We start from the raw sequence: 17187 nt of genomic DNA on the forward strand, positions 1-17187 counted from the left end.
TACCAGAGCAGAGAAGGCAGTAGAGAATCCACATTTATCATTTAATATAACAGTTCCATTTCACGTGGTGCTGTTCATTTCTAGAAATAATGCATTATAACTTACTGGTTTCTCTAAATTATTTATCCAAGGGAGTGGGTTTTGGCTGTAAATCTTAGTAAATCTCAGTAACCCGGTTCCCGCTATCAAACCCTAGTCGTCTGTCTATCTATTATTTTTTTAATGAATAAATGCAGGTTAGGTGGGTTTCCATCGCATTTTCGGCTCTGCTGATGGTTTTGTCAGCGGTGTGGCAGTGTGCCCACCCTGGTCTAGCCAGCGTGTCGCGGACACATTGCGGGCTAGCTACCTACATGAGATTATTATGGACAAAAAAAGCGAGATTGTTTTTGTTTGTCTGTGGTCAGGCGTCGATCATAACATCACCAAAATAAGACCCCCAATATGTTGTAGAGAAGCAGAGCTTATCCAAGTGCACTTTCACCACCCTGTGGGGTTTCATTAAGACTTATTTCAGCTGTGGCCTGCTGCGCTGCACGCTTTCCCATGTTGTGGTGGGAGGACCACAGAACATGTCATCATATGAATCAGAGTTTACTTTGATATGATGGTTATTCTAAATCAGTGTTTCCACCACCATTTCCCGCATAATTAATTGAGCAGACAAAGGAAGATCCCGCCTTGTCTAGCGTATTTTGTTTTGTCAAACATTTGAAAGGGTTGCCAAAAAATATGCTGTTTCCATCAGGCCTGTTGTGATTTACTTTGCTCACATGGAGACCTGGTTAGTGAGCCATTCTTTCCTGAATTCAATCTTAACAGCAGATGATCACAACAGTGAGACCCTTTAGAAAGTGGCAGTGATGTCATCCATGCCATCTCTTGCACAGTTAAGGATGTGATGGTTGTACCTTTATATCATTACAGTAAGGATAGATATACACGTTAGTGCAAATCACTTAAATCGTTGTGCAACATCATGGGTAAGTCATCGTTTTAGTCAAAGTATGATATATTTGGGCTTGAAGTGACAAATCAGAACTGCCTTCTTTGTGCAAATCAGTGTGAATGCGGTGTCTTTTCCTATTAGGCTTGGGCGGTATACTGTATATACTGTACACTGGGGTATTTGGAAATAGCCACAGGATGAATTTACCAATACCGTCAATGCCATTGAAACAATTTAGTTCGAAGTTGTTTTAATACATTTTTATATTTTAGCTACTTTTTAAGTAAATACCTGCAGTCAACTTGTGCAATACGTTAGGAGATAAAGATGCGTTTTTAATTTCACCTGTAACATAAATATTAATTATGAAGCTTGCCGTAAATCCAAATCACATGGTGTTTGTTGACAAGCACACAATGATGCAAGACTGGAGCCTTGTAAATCACTCACTTTTGTGGAGCATGTGCCAGGTGATCTAGTTACAGTATGGTATTCACAACTAAATGTTTGCCAGCTAGATAATGAATAACTATTAAGTTTACTGTCTAAAATATGCTAAATGCTCTGCAGTTGTGCATTTGGTTTGCTAATTTAGTAGCTAGTTAGCTATCTAGCTAAGTGGTTAGCTTCTTCCAAAATCAAGATTTGCTTGTTAACAGCAGATCAAACGCCTTGCTGTCTGAATCAATTTAAATTTGACTGGTTACGTACACATTTAGCAGATGTTATTGTGGCTGTAGTGAAATGCTTGTGTTCCTAGCTCCAGCAGTGCAGTAGTATCTAACAATTCACAACCATACACACAAATCTAAAAGTAAAATAATGGAATTAAGAAATATATAAATATTAAATTGAGCAATGTCAGAGAGGCAGCAAACTGTGTAGCATTTTTGAGTTACTTGTATAAGTTCATGAGCTGGGATGTCTGTCCTGCAAATAATTTAGGTCAGAGACTATAAAAAAATGTTGGCAACGTGCTCGTTAGCATTTAGTTAGAATTCTATGAGATTACAGAGGATCAGTGGGGTTTGAAAATAGCGCCCCTTGTGTTCAGTGCCGGTACTACCGAATATACCGGTATGGCACAAGGCCGGTATGACGAACGGAAATAGGAAAGCAAACTGGTAAATAAACTAAAATGTACATTTTTATTACCGCACAAACGGTTTGGGGATGAGCCCTACAGTGTGCAAGGTAATGGCAATCAATGTCACAACAACAATACCACAGGTGGGCATAATTTCAAATTCACAGTCAGTATTGGCCCAATCAAGAGATCCCAGCAGAGGGAGCTGTGGGGGAAACATGAAAATCAAATAAAGAGACACACAATACAAATAAATGATGTCATTACCTAAATCTTCAGCCTATTTATAACCTACCACAATAAAAAAAGAAAAGAAAAAGATCATTCCTCATTAAGGCCTGCTGGGGCAAGAGTGGCCAAGCGGTCTATCCAATGTCTTTCTTTGGACAAGTCATTTATCCCCATCTCAAATCAAATTTTATTGTCACCTGCACCGAATACAACAGGTGTAGGTAGACCTTACCGTGAAATGCTTACTTACAACCCCTTAACCAACAATGCAGTTCAAGAAATAGAGCTAAGAAAATATTTACTAAATAAACTAAAGTAAAAAAAAAAAATTACACGAAAATGACAATAACAATAATGAGGCTATAAACAGGGGGTAGCGGTACCGAGTCAATGTGCGGGGTACAGGTTAGACGAGGTAATTTGTAAAGTGACTATGCATAGATAATAGACAGCGAGTAGCAGCAGTGTAAAACGCATGACCAAAGCTGGGATCACTGTAATATGTGGCAATGTCTATTACTCACTTCCTTGATCGACCTTGAAATAGGACTGTTGGTGGAGGGGGATTCCTTTGACGTGGTTGCAATATGCATTCCGCTCATTTTGTCTTACTCTCTTAAGGCAATTGTCCAATAATTCTTCTTTATACCCTCTTCTTTTGTATTGTTCACATAAACCTTTGGCATGTACATCAAATGATATATCAGAGTCACAAATGCACCTAATGCGAAGGAGTTGGCTATATGGTAAACCATTTTTTTATGAAGATGTATGATAACTGCTGAAATGAAGAAAGGTATTTCTATCAGTTTCTTTTCTATACACCTCAGTGTGCAAGCCATTGCCATCTTTCTTAACCAAAAACGAAACATGTTCTTTATCGGATACTAACATACATTCAATACACGGAATTGCATGAATGTAAAGAATTCCTCCAATTCAAGATCATCACCTGACCAAATGAAAAAAAAAAACATCTCATAAACACTTTGTTAAACTTAGAATAGAGATTATTATTGTAAACGAAGTCCAAGTCAAATTTCCCCAGAAATACATTTGCATAATTGGCCGCAACTGGCGATCCCATAGCAGTTCCTTCCTTAAGGTCTTAAATAATTCTTAGTCAATATGTCATTAGTCAAGCTCAACAGTAAGTCAGTGGCGGGATCCAGTTATGTTCTTTGATTCAAATAATGTTTCATTGCATAAACCCTCTTGATAAGGAATATTTGTATAAAGTCTAGAGACATCCATACTACATAACAAGTCTTTTGAGTCCACCGAACAAGTCTCTAATTTCTTTAAAAAGTCTGTAGTGCCCTTGAGGTAAGAGGGAAACATATGTACCAAATCCTTAATATTAGAGTCCACAAATTGAGGAAGTGGCTTGGAATGAAGGTATGACAATCTGGATACCACCCAAGCCTATTTCCTATTTATTTTTTATTTAACTAGGGAAGTCAGTTAAGAACAAATTCTTATTTACAATGACTGCCTACCCCAGCTGCCCTATGGGACTCCCAATCACGGCCGGATGTGATGCAGCCTGGATTCGAACCAGGGACTGCAGTGACGCCTCTTGCACCGAGATGCAGTACCTTATTTAAAAAATATATATCTATTTCACCTTTATTTAACCAGGTAGGCCAGTTGAGAACAAGTTCTCATTTACAACTGCGACCTGGCCAAGATAAAGCAAAGCAGTGCGACAAAAACAACAACACACAGAGTTACACAAACAACCTACGTCAATAAAACAATTGAAAAATGTATGTAGTGTTTGCAAATGTAGAAGATTAGGGAGAGACTGCCAGAGGTCCAGACAACACGCCCTCCCATTTGACACACTGAACTCTATCTGAGAAGTAGTTGGTGAACCAGGCGAGGCAGTCATTTCAGAAACCAAGGCTGTTGAGTCTGCCGATAAGAATGCAATGATTGACAGAGTCGAAAGCCTTGGCCAGGTCGATGAAGAGGGCTGCACAGTACTGTCTTTTATCGATGGCGGTTATGATATCGTTTAGGACCTTGAGCGTGGCTGAGGTGCACCCATGACCAGCTTGGAAACCAGATTACATAGTGGAGAAGGTACGGTGGGATTCGAAATGGTCGGTGATCTGTTTGTTAACTTGGCTTTCGAAGATTTTAGAAAGGCAGGGCAGGATGGATATAGGTCTATAACAGCTTGGGTCTAGATTGTCTCCCCCTTTGAAGAGGGGGATGACCGTGGCAGCTTTCCAATCTTTGGGGATCTCAGACGATATGAGAGGTTGAACAGGCTAGTAATAGGGGTTGCAACAATTTCGGCAGATAATTCCAGTTGATTTGTAGGGATCCAGATTTTACAGCATTTTCAGAACATCGGCTGTTTGGATTTGGGTGAAAGAGAAGGGGGGGGCTTGGGCAAGTTGCTGCAGGGGGGCAGGGCTGTTGGCCGGGGTAGGGGTAGCCAGGTGGAAAGCATGGCCAGCCATAGAAAAATGCTTATTGAAATTCTCGATTATCGTAGATTTATTGGTGGCGATAGTGTTTCCTATCCTCAGTGCAGTGGGCAGCTGGGAGGAGGTGCTCTTATTCTCCATGGACTTTACAGTGTCCCAAAGCTTCTTTTTATTTATTTTTTTTACAGATTTAGTGTTGTACCTGGTAGGTTCCTTGATAATTTGTGTGAGATTGAGGGTATCTAGCTTAGATTGAAGGACGGCCGGGTGTTAAGCAATTTAGGTCACCTAACAGTACGAATTCTGAAGATAGATGGGGGGCGATCAATTCACATATGGTGTCCAGGGCACAGCTGGGGGCTGAGGGGGGTCTATAACAAGTGGCAAAGGTGAAAGACTTGTTTCTGAAAAGGTGGATTTTTAAAAGTAGAAGATCGAATTGTTTGGGCACAGACCTGGATAGTATGACAGAAATCTGCAGGCTATCTCTGCAGTAGATTGCAACTCCGCCCCCTTTGACAGTTCCATCTTGTCGGAAAATGTTGTAGTTGGGGATGGAAATGTCTGGATTTTTGGTGGCCTTCCTAAGCCAGGATTCAGACACGGCTAGGACATCCGGGTTGGCGGAGTGTGCTAAAGTAGTGAATAAAACAAACTTAGGGAGGAGGCTTCTGATGTTAACATGCATGAAACCAAGGCTTTTGTGCTTACAGAAGACAACAAATGAGAGCGCCTGGGGAATGGGAGTGGTGCTGGGGGCTGCAGGGCCTGGGTTAACCTCTACATCACCAGAGGAAAAGAGGAGGAGTAGGATTAGGGTACGGCTAAAGGCTACACTAGAACTGGTCGTCTAGTGTGTTCGGAACAGAGAGTAAAAGGAGCAGATTACTGGGCATGGAAGAATAGATTAAAGGCATAATGTACAGACAAGGGTATGGTAGGATGTGAGTACAATGGAGGTAAACCTAGGCATTGAGTGACGATGAGAGGTTTTGTCTCTAGAGGCACATGTTAAGCCAGGTGAGGTCACCTTATGAGTGGGGGGTGGGACAAAAGGGCTATCGAAGGAATATTGGGCAGGGCTGGGGGCTCTACAGTGAAATAAGACAATCACTCACTAAAACAGCAATAGACAAGGCATATTGACATTAGGGAGAGGCATATGTCGCCGAGTGATTATAGGGTCCAATGAGAAGCAATAGGTGAGTCAGGGAGCCTATTCAGTAGTTGCTACTACGCTAGGCGAGCTGGAGACACAGCGATTCAGACAGCTAGCGGGCCGGGGCTAGCAGATGGGCCTTCGGCGATGTTGCAACGGAAGAGCCTGTTGAAACCACCATGGACGATTACGTCGGCAGACCAGTCGTGATGGATCGGCGGGGCTCCCTGTCGGCAGTAAAGGGTCCAGGCAGCGTCCTTAGACCGCTGCGCCACTTGGGAGCCTGTGATATGACATACAAATTATTTTCAGCCTGTGTTTCTTTTACATTTTAGTCATTTATCTGACGCTCTTATCCAGCGTGACTTACAGTTAGTGCAGCAGGGACTCTGCTGTCCTAACTTCAGGGTGAAGCTGTTTCCACCATTGGGGTGCCAGGACAGAGAAGAGCTTGGACTGGGCAGAGCAGAGTGCTTGGGTTGGGGTGTAGGGTTTAAGCATAGCCTGAAGGTAGGGAGGGGCAGTTCCTCTTACTGTTCTGTAGGCAAGCACCATGGTCTTGTAGTGGATGCGAGCTTTGACTGGAAGCCAGTGGAGTGTGCGGAGGAGCGGGGTGACATGAGAGAACTTGGGAAGGTTAAAAGCCAGGTGGGCTGCAGTGTTCTGGATAAGTTGCAGGGGTTTGATGGCACAAGCGGAGCCCAGCCAACAGCGAGTTGCAGTAGTCCAGACGGGAAAGGACAAATGCCTGGATTAGGACCTGCGCCGCTTCCTGTGTGAGGTAGGGTCGTACTCTACAGATGTTGTAGAGCATGAACTTGTAGGAGCTAATCACTGCTTTGATGTTTGCAGAGAATGACAGGGTGTTGTCCAGGGTCATGTCAAGGTTCTTTGCACCCTGGGAGGGCGACACTGTGGAGTTGTCAACCGTGATGGAGATGTCTTTGAGCGGGCAGGCCTTCCCCGGGAGGAAGAGCAGCTCTGCCTGGTCAAGGTTGAGATGGTGGGCTGACATCCATGTTGAGATAGATATCTGCCAGGCACGCAGAGATGCGTGTTGCCACCTGGGTGTCCGAAGGGGGAAGATGAAAAGTAGTTGAGTGTCACCCGTATAGCAATAATAGGAGAGACCATGTGAGGATATGATGGGGCCGAGTGACTGTGTATAGAGAGAAGAGGAAAGGGCCTAGAACCGAGCCCTGGGGGACACCAGAAGTGAGGTTGTGGTGCAGACACAGATCTTTGCCACGTCACCTGGTAGGAGCGACCTAACAGGTTGGATCCAATCCAAGAGTGTGCAGTTGCCCAGCCCTGAGAGGGTAGAGAGGAGGATCTGATGGTTAACAGTGTCAAAGGCAGCGGATACATCTAGGAGTATGAGAACAGAGAGTCAGCTTTAGCAGTGCGAAGAGCCTCCGTGACACAGAGAAGATTAGTCTCGTTTGTGTGACCCGGTCTTGAAGCCTGACTGGTTAGGGTCAAGAAGATTGTTCTGAGAGAGATAACGAGAAAGTTGATCAGATACACAGTACGGTCAAGTGTTTTGGAAAGAAAAGAAGGGATACAAGTCCCTAGTGTTTGATGTCAGATGAGTCGAGTGTTGGTTTATTGAGGTGGGGAGCAACACTGGCCATTTTGAAGTCAGAGGGGACGCAGCTAGTGGTCAGTGATGAGTTGATGAGTGAAGTGAGGAAAGTGAGGAATGAGGGAAGGTCTCCAAAGATGGTCTGGAGAAGAGAGGAGGGGATGGGGTTGAGCGGGCAGGTTGTCAGGCGGTCAGACATCACTAGTCGCATGATGTCATCTGGAGAGAGGCGAGAAAGAGGTCAAGGCATAGGATAGTTCTGTGTGAGTGAGACCAATTGATTCAATAGGCGGAGTGAATGAGTAGCGGATGTCATCAACCTTCTTTTCAAAGTGGTTGACAAAGTCTTCCCGCAGAGAGGGAGGGAGGGGGTGAAAAAGAGTTTCCTAGGGTTGAAATGTAAAGTTGTATAAAGTGTCTTTAGCAGCAGTTACAGAGGAAGGTAGAGAGGAGAGAAGGGAAAGGATGATGGGTCCTCCGGAAGTTTAGTTTTCCTCCATTTTCGCTCAGCTGCCCGCAGTCCTGTTCTGTAAGCTCGCAATAAGTCACTCAGCCAAGGAGCGGGGGGTTGAGTCAGCCGGGAGGAAAGGGGACAGTGCGAGTCATAGGATGTGGAAAGGGAGGAGAGTAGAGTCGAAGATGCAGAATCAGGAGACAGGAGGGAGAAGGATTTTGCAAAAGGGAGAGACGATAGGATAGAAGAGGAGAGAGTAGTTGGAGAGAGAGGGAAGATTGCAATGGAGCATGACCATCTGGGTAGGGGCTGAGTGGTTAGGGTTGAAGGAAAGGGAGACAGAAAGGAAACAAAGTAGTGACCAGAGACCTGGAGGGGGGTTGCAGTGAGTAAGATTAGTAGGCAAGCAGCCTCTAGTAAAGATGAGGTCAAGTGTATTGCCTGGCTTGTGAGTTGGAGGAGATTGGGAAAGGGTGAGATCAAGAGGCAAGGGGAAAGAGAGAACTGGAAAGAAATGAATAGAAGGCAGATGTTGGGAGGTACCAAGAGCCAAGTGCCATCATCAGGAAATGAGCTTATCAAGGTGTCAAGCTCATTGAGTAACTCTACAAGGGCACCTGGTGGGCGATAGATTACAATAATGTAAAGCTTGAGTGGAATTGAAATGAGGAGATGGACAGGTGAGAGAAGAGAAAAGCTCCACTTAAGAGAAATGAGTAGACCTGTTCCCCCACCGTGATGACCAGATGCTCTTGGACTATGAGAGAAAACGTAGTCAGATGAAGAAAGATCTCTGGGGTGATCCATGTCTCTGTCTGGGCCAAGAAGTTAAGGGACTGAAGGGCAGCAAAGGTTGAGATGAACTCAGCGTTCTTGACAACACTGCCAGAGACCCGGAATACCACATGGGTTGTACACGCAGGGCACACTAAATTAGAAGGGTTGCAGCCAAGGGGTGGGGAGCATCTGTAAAGCCTATAGGGAGAGGAGCGAACAGATACAGAAAACACATAGTTGCCAAAGCTACAAAAAGAGCAAATATTAGACCTGAAAATAACTAGGTAAGATAATCAAGTGAGACTGGTGTGGAGCCTTCCTCTCTTTCCTTGAATAACTCCGCAGAACAACTCTGCAGAACCGTCTTTGTTTCGGCGATGATCTTAATTTTGCGACAAAAGTGTCACTGACACGACCGCCGCATAAAGCTGCCGCTGAGAAACCAGGGGAGACTGAAGTACTAACACTAATTGCCTAGCAGAGGTGGAGAGCACACCTCCCTGTACTAATTGATGACTGCCTAGGAGAGGTGAAACCACTCTCCAATACAACCACTGATTACCAAACAAAGTCACAAATTGCCCTCCCCCTTGATCCTGGTTGATGTGTAAACAACTATCTGCTAATTATGAGCAGTCAGCAGTTCACACACTGGCCGCAATTGATGGAAGATGTCAAAACTTGAGATAACAATTGATGGCAAAGTCAAAAATAGGGCAGTGGTTTCCATCTGTGGCAAAGTTCTCTCTAAATCAATGTTTATGACAAATCCAGCTCCAGAACCAGCCACAGAGTCTGCTGGCTAATCCTTTGAATGCGGTGAAATAAAAAAGCAAAACAGTAACAACAGATAACGTTTGCTAGCTAGATAAGGTTAGAAAGATAGCTAGCTAGCTAAGGTTAGCAGCTCGCTAGCTACACTGACAACTGTCAGTGCCCTATTTGCAGTGGCGTGTATTCATGGATGCCAAGGGAAGCCAGGCGTCCCAAAAACATTTACAAATAAAAAAAATGGTATTTATTTATCTTTCGTCTCTCTGCGTTTCATCATTTTCCTTCAATTCGCAAAAGGCGGAATGTATCACAGGAGAAAGCATCAGAGCGAGCGAAACAGCACCCCTCTTTCTCTACGTTTAGGCCATCTAATTGATGCTTTCTGGTCCAAACGAGTATTACATTTAGATTTTAGTCATTTAGCAGACGCTCTTATCCAGAGCGACTTACAGTAGTGAATGCATACATTTCATAAATTTTTTCCCCTCCTGTGCTGGCGCCCGTGGGAATCGAACCCACAACCCTGGCGTTGCAAACACCATGCTCTACCAACTGAGCTACCAACTGAGCATTGTAGCTGCCCATAGCATTGAAGGCAAGGGAAGCTAGCAGGCTAGCAAGCATTTGGCCTCCCTTGATTACAAAAAAAAAAGTATAAAACATTTGCCAATCAGCGTTGAGCTAAACTGTGTGAGCTCAACTGGGAATGGTCCTGGCGCACCCAAAAAAACAGTCAAGGGAAGCCAGCTTGGATTTTGGCGTCACTCCTATGAAATCCCATTGAGAACATATGTCATTGGTAGAAAAACTTGAATTGTTGCATATTGTTGTGTTGTCCTCCGGTGGCTAGCTAGCTAAAATTGTCCCTTCCCTAAATTAGCCATAGATGGAAATAGGGATTTGGACTTCTGGTTTTACTTAATTCTTCATACTGGCCAATGATTATAATGGTTATTCTGATCCAACCATAAATTCATACTGTGCCCCTGGACAAAGAGGATGGAAGTTCAATATGTAGCTAGATGTAGAAGGCTAACTTTAACTAGCTAACGTTGCCCATGAAAAGATGAAGTTAGGTTAGCGAGCAAGCATTTTAGTCAGGTAGCCTAGGACAACAAAAAATAAGTGTGTACTCTCTGACAGAGTGATAGACCATTTCGTCATTATGAAAAAGAGAAGGGTGGCATTGGCGTTTCTCTACAATTAGGTTGAGTCAACATGTTTTCTACTTACACGAACACACAGAAATCAGAACCATGGACAGCCACATAATTAGCTTACGTTGATTGTCACTGTATTAGACTAAGCAGAGGTGATTTGATGATGTTGAAATGGTCCTGGAATAGTGGAGGCAGCTCCTGTTTACTTTGCGACTTGCGGTAAATCTCTGTGGTTCTAAATCAATAGTTGTCTAGTCGTACGAAAATGCCGGAAACATTAATTTGCTTGACCATGCTGTAGGTCATGTAACTGTCTGCTACATGCAATATGCTTTGTGGACTTGACAGAGGTTGCAATCCGGTTTTGTGATAAAACAAAGGTGTGGTTGAATTTATTATGCCACTGTCTTCTTATTGTCTCGGCCATTAGTCCTATATATCACGATCGTAAGGCATATGAATTAACTTGTTATGGATAGGGGGCAGTATTTTCACGGCCGGATAAAAAACGTAGCCGATTTAATCTGGTTATTACTCCTGCCCAGAAACTAGAATATGCATATAATTAGTAGCTTTGGATAGAAAACACTCCAAAGTTTCTAAAACTGTTTGAATGGTGTCTGTGAGTATAACAGAACTCTGCTGTAACGTGACACTTTGTAAGGCTCCCATAGGCTCTCAGAAGGCGCCAGAACGTTGAATGATGACTCTGCTGTCCATGGCTGAAAAACAGTAGCGCATTTGGTAAGTGGTCGATCTGAGAACAATGAGACGGGTGCGCGCGTGCACGTGAAGAATCCATTTTAGATTTTGAGTCTTTGAACGGAAAGGACGTCTCCCGGTCGGAATATTATCGCTTTTTTACGAGAAAAATCGCATAAAAATTGATTTTAAACAGCGTTTGACATGCTTCGAAGTACGGTAATGGAATATTTTGAATTCTTTTGTCACGATACGCGTCCTCGCGTCACCCTTCGGATAGTGTCTTGAACGCACGAACAAAACGCCGCTATTTGGATATAACTATGGATTATTTGGAACCAAACCAACATTTGTTGTAGAAGTCCTGGGAGTGCATTCTGACGAAGAACAGCAAACGTAATCCAATTTTTCTTATAGTAAATCTGAGTTTGGTGAGTACTAAACTTGGTGGGTGTCAAATTAGCTAGCCCGTGATGGCGAGCTATCTACTCAGAATATTGCAAAATGTGCTTTCATCGAAAAGCTATTTAAAATCGGACACCGCGATTGCATAAAGGAGTTCTGTATCTATAATTCTTAAAATAATTATGTTTTTGTGAACGTTTATCGTGAGTAATTTAGTAAATTCACCGGAAGTGTTCGGTGGGAATGCTAGTTCTGAACGTCACATGCTAATGTAAAAAGCTGGTTTTTGATATAAATATGTACTTGATTGAACAAAACATGCATGTATTATATAACATAATGTCCTAGGAGTGTCATCTGATGAAGATCATCAAAAGGTTAGTGCTGCATTTAGCTGTGGTTTTGGTTTTTGTGACATTATATGCTAGCTTGAAAAATGGGTGTCTGATTATTTCTGGCTGGGTACTCTGCTGACATAATCTAATGTTTTGCTTTCGTTGTAAAGCCTTTTTGAAATCGGAAAGTGTGGTTAGATAAAGGAGAGTCTTGTCTTTAAAATGGTGTAAAATAGTCATATGTTTGAAAAATGGAAGTTTTTGGATTTTCGAGGAGTTTGTATTTCGCGCCACGTCTTATCATTGGATATTGGAGTGGTGTTCCGCTAGCGGAACGTCTAGATGTAAGAGGTTAACAGGTTATAAAGCAAACAACGCAATTATCACAACACATAATAAAAATGGTGCCGGAGAAGAAGGCTGACGTTTTACGTGTCCCCAACCTATTGTGATTTTTGTTAGTTTATTCGCGTTGTTTAACTTATTTTTTAACTTATTTTGTACATAATGTTGCTGCTACCGTCTCTTATGACCGAAAATAACTTCTGGACATCCGGACTGCGATAACTCGCCACGGACAGAATGCTCTTTTCCCTTTAACGAGTGTGACGCGAATGATATACTGCTTTCTCGGGAACATGCCCAGATCCCCGTGATTTGCGTGAAGAGGAAGCGGAGAAAAAGGGGCCAGGGGCCAGGCTGCCTTCTGAGAATTCGTAGAGAATTCCCACTTCCTTCCCTGCAATCTTTTGAGAATAAAATCAATGACCTTTGCGGAAGATTAAACTACCAACGGGACATTCACAACTGTAATATCTTATGCTTCATGTAGTCGTGGCTGAACGACGACACCATCAACATACAGCTGGCTGGTTATACGCTGTACCGGCAGGATAGAACAGCGGCTTCTGGGAAGACAAGGGGCGGCGGACTATGTATTTTTTTGGGAAATAACAGCTGGTGCACGATATCTAAGGAAGTCTCGAGCTATTGCTCACCTGAGGTAGTGTATCTCATGATAAGCTGTAGACCACACTATCTACCTAGAGAGTTTCATCTGTATTTTTCGTAGCTGTTTACATACCACCACAGACTGAGGCTGGCACTAAGACAGCATTGAATTAGCTGTATTCCGCTATAAGCAAACAAGAAAACGCTCACCCAGAGGCTGCGCTCCTAAATTAAATCTGTCTTACCAAATTTCTATCATCATGTTAAAAATGGGCAACCAGAGGGAGAAAAAAAACAACTCTGGACCACCTTTACTTCATACACAGAGAAGCATACAAAGCTCTCTCTCCATTTGGCAAATCTGACCACAATTCAAGCAAAAACTAAAGCAGGAAGCACCAGTGACTAGATCAATAAAAAAAAGTGGTCAGATGAAGCAGATGCTAAGCTACAGGACTGTTTTGCTAGCAAAGACTGGAATATGTTCCTGGATTCCTCCAATGACATTGAGGAGTACACTACAACAGTAATTGGCTTTATCAATCAGTGCATCGATGACGTCGTCCCCTTAGTGACCGTACGTACATACCCCAACCAGAAGCCATGGATTACAGGCAACATCCACACTGAGCTAAAGGCTAGAGCTGCCCGGAAGCTTATAAGAAATCCCTCTATGCCCTCCGACGAACCATCAAACAGGCAAAGCTTCAATACAGGACTAAGATCGAATCGTACTACACCGGCTCTGACACTCGTCAGATGTAGCAGGGCATGCAAACCATTACAGACTACAAAAGGGAAGCACAGCCGAGAGCTGCCCAGTGACATGAGCCGAACAGACAAGCTAAACTACTTCTATGGTCACTTCGAGGCAACAAAATAATATCAGTTTATTTCATCTTTATTTAACCTGTTGGGGGTAGGGGCAGTATTTACACGGCCGGATAAAAAACGTACCCGATTTAATCTGGTTATTACTACTGCCCAGAAACTAGAATATGCATATAATTATTGGCTTTGGATAGAAAACACCCTAAAGTTTCTAAAACTGTTTGAATGGTGTCTGTGAGTATAACAGAACTCATATGGCAGGGGTTTTTGCCTGTTATACGTGAGAAGATTCTGTACAGGAAGTGCCCTCTCTGACCATTCCTTGAGCTTCTTGACTCTGTTTATTGAAGACTGAGGATCTATTCTGTACCGTGACACTTCCTACGGCTCCCATAGGCTCTCAGAAGGCGGGAAAAAGCTGAATGATGTAATTCCAGCCCCAGGCTGAAACACATTAGCGCTTTTGGCAAGTGCTCTATCAGAGGACAATGGGCTGAGGCGCGTGCACGAGTCGACCCCATGTTTTTATTTTCTTTCGTCTTTGAACCTAAACACAGATTCCCGGTCGGAATATTATCGCTTTTTTAGGAGAAAAATGGCATAAAAATTTATTTTAAACAGCAGTTGACATGCTTCGAAGTACGGTAATGGAATATTTAGACATTTTTTGTCACGAAATGCGTCGTGCGCGTCACCCTTCTTTACCATTCGGATAGTGTCTTGAACGCACGAACAAAACAGAGGATATTTGAACATAACTATGGATTATTTTGAACCAAACCAACATTTGTTATTGAAGTAGAAGTCCTCGGAGTGCATTCTGACGAAGAACAGCAAAGGTAATCCAATTTTTCTTATAGTAAATCTGAGTTTGGTGAGTGCCAAACTTGGTGGGTGTCAAAATAGCTAGCCATGATGGCCGGGCTATGTACTCAGAATATTGCAAAATGTGCTTTCACCGAAAAGCTATTTTAAAATCGGACACCGCGATTGCATAAAGGAGATCTGTATCTGTAATTCTTAAAATAATTATGTTTTTGTGAACGTTTATCGTGAGTAATTTAGTAAATTCACCGGAAGTTTTCGGTGGGTATGCTAGTTCTGAACGTCACACGCTAATGTAAAAAGCTGTTTTTTGATATAAATATGAACTTGATTGAACAAAACATGCATGTATTGTATAACATAATGTCCTAGGAGTGTCATCTGACGAAGATCATCAAAGGTTAGTGCTGCATTTAGCTGTGGTTTTGGTTTTTGTGACATTATATGCTAGCTTGAAAAATGGGTGTGTGATTATTTCTGGCTGGGTACTCTCCTGACATAATCTAATGTTTTGCTTTCGTTGTAAAGCCTTTTTGAAATCGGACAGTGTGGTTAGATAAAGGAGAGTCTTGTCTTTAAAATGGTGTAAAATAGTCATATGTTTGAAAAAAGTTTTGGGATTTTTGAGGAGTTTGTAATTCGCGCCACGCCCCATCATTGGATATTGGCGAGGCGTTCCGCTAGCGGAACATCTTTAATATGAGTATGGAAGGAGAGTTTACAGTCTAGCCAGACACCTAGGTATTTGTAGTTGTCCACATATTCTAGGTCAGAACCGTCCAGGGTGTGACATTGTGTATGAGCTTGTGGGCCAGTAGCTGTAGCATTTCTTGCTTGGTCTTAAGCACAAGAGAGGCTGTTGTGCTTCGGTGGAAAAAGGATACCACCTTCATGATCCTCCCAAGGAGGCGGTCCATCTGGTTCACTGAGATTCCCCTTTGGGATGCTAAATTGATCACATGCAAAGCAAGCTATCTGTGGCCCCAGTCCAGCTTCCATCACTGCTTTTACTTGGCATTATCTGTTGTGATTGGGATATTGCTATTGGGCCTCTCTAGCTTCCACTCTGCTAATGCTCCTAGCAGTACCAGCGCCAGATTTGTGCCTGTGTGAATCTGAGGGAGCGTGTCTGTAGCACAGGACTTCGCAACTCCCACTCCTCTGTGGTGTTGTGAGAAGTCAGTCACGTAGCTTTCCGTTGCCCTGGAGGTCAACCCGTATGTGGTGAGGGCAACAGAGGATGCCTTGGATAATTCATCAAAACTTTTATCTTTCCCTGTCCATAAAGATCTGGCACGATCTTCATACTGAAGTGGGTGCGTGAGGGGATTTCGTAGCGTGGCTCAAGCAATTTCACCATATTTTTAAATCCTTTGTTTTCTACAACAGAGTAAGTGCGCCATTGTTCAGATGTTTCCCTACCGGAGTTACACAGTAATAGCGTCACTGCTATTAGCTTCACGACATACTATGGAACGCCGTTTGGGTCTTTGCGTGTCAAAAAAGATATGACAAATCATTTTGTAGCGTGGCTCAAGCAATTTCACCATATTTTTAAATCCTTTGTTTTCCACAACAGAGTATGGCCTCATGTCTGCAGCGATAAACATCCCAATATATTTGGTGATGGCTTTAGCCCAGTCTGATTCTGCAGCAAAGGGCTGCTTAAATGCCGCGGTGAGAAGTTGTCTCTTGGCTGAGTTGGCTCCTGTCACTGACACACCAGGGTGATGACGCTTTAAATGTTTGGCCATGCTCAATGTATTTCCATGATCATACGGCTTTCTTGTGGCACAATGCCTACACACCGTAAATGGTGATGTCCACCCCCCTTCTTCCGTCATCATATTTGACAGGGAAGCCAAAATGCTCCCATACATGAGACTTAAATGAAGCGGGAGGCTTTTCCAGTTCTTTACCTCCTCCACTAGCCATGGCTGTCACTGCTCTATTTTATTCTTTGCTTTTTGCAACGCGAGCATCCAGGATTGATTCAACATGCCCCGTTCACGTGAACAGTACACAGAACTGCTTAAAAAAAAAATCAAATCAACCTTCAGGCTTCAGAGTAAAACACAGCACGCATCTGTCTTGTCTTTATCTTTTCACTGCAACGAGATTTAGGGAATTACTACTTTAAAAAGTAACAGCGGCAGTAAAACTGTTTCACACTATGATGATTAAACTTTGCAATTGATCCGCAGTTCACATGCGTGCCGAACCGTGGGGGGTGATCCGTACGGATTAACTACGGTCCGTTACACAACTAATAGTCACTTTAATAACTTTACCTACATGTACATATTACCTCAACTAACCGGTGCCCCCGCACATTGACTCTGTACCTTTACCCCCCCTCTCCGTATCTCACTATTGTTATTTTACTGCTGCTCTTTAATTACTTGTTACTTTTATTTCTTATTCTTAACCATATTTTTTAAAACTGCATTATTGGTTAAGGGCTCATAAGTAAGCATTTCACTGTTTTATCCGGCACGTGACTAATAACATTTGATTTGAT

General features: G+C 43.1%; 1 protein-coding gene and 1 pseudogene across 1 annotated transcript in view; one reads left to right on the plus strand and one right to left on the minus strand.

The window, feature by feature from the left end:
* Window positions 1–17187, plus strand: part of LOC106561341 (E3 ubiquitin/ISG15 ligase TRIM25-like) — a 552627-nt pseudogene that overhangs the window by 253011 nt on the left and 282429 nt on the right.
* LOC106561326 (lysine-specific demethylase RSBN1L) overlaps window positions 1–17187 on the minus strand; it is a 31302-nt gene that overhangs the window by 5643 nt on the left and 8472 nt on the right. The gene's annotated exons all lie outside the window — the stretch shown is intronic.

Source organism: Salmo salar, chromosome ssa17, assembly GCF_905237065.1.
Source record: "Salmo salar chromosome ssa17, Ssal_v3.1, whole genome shotgun sequence".
In the NCBI taxonomy this organism is placed as follows: Eukaryota; Metazoa; Chordata; class Actinopteri; order Salmoniformes; family Salmonidae; genus Salmo; species Salmo salar.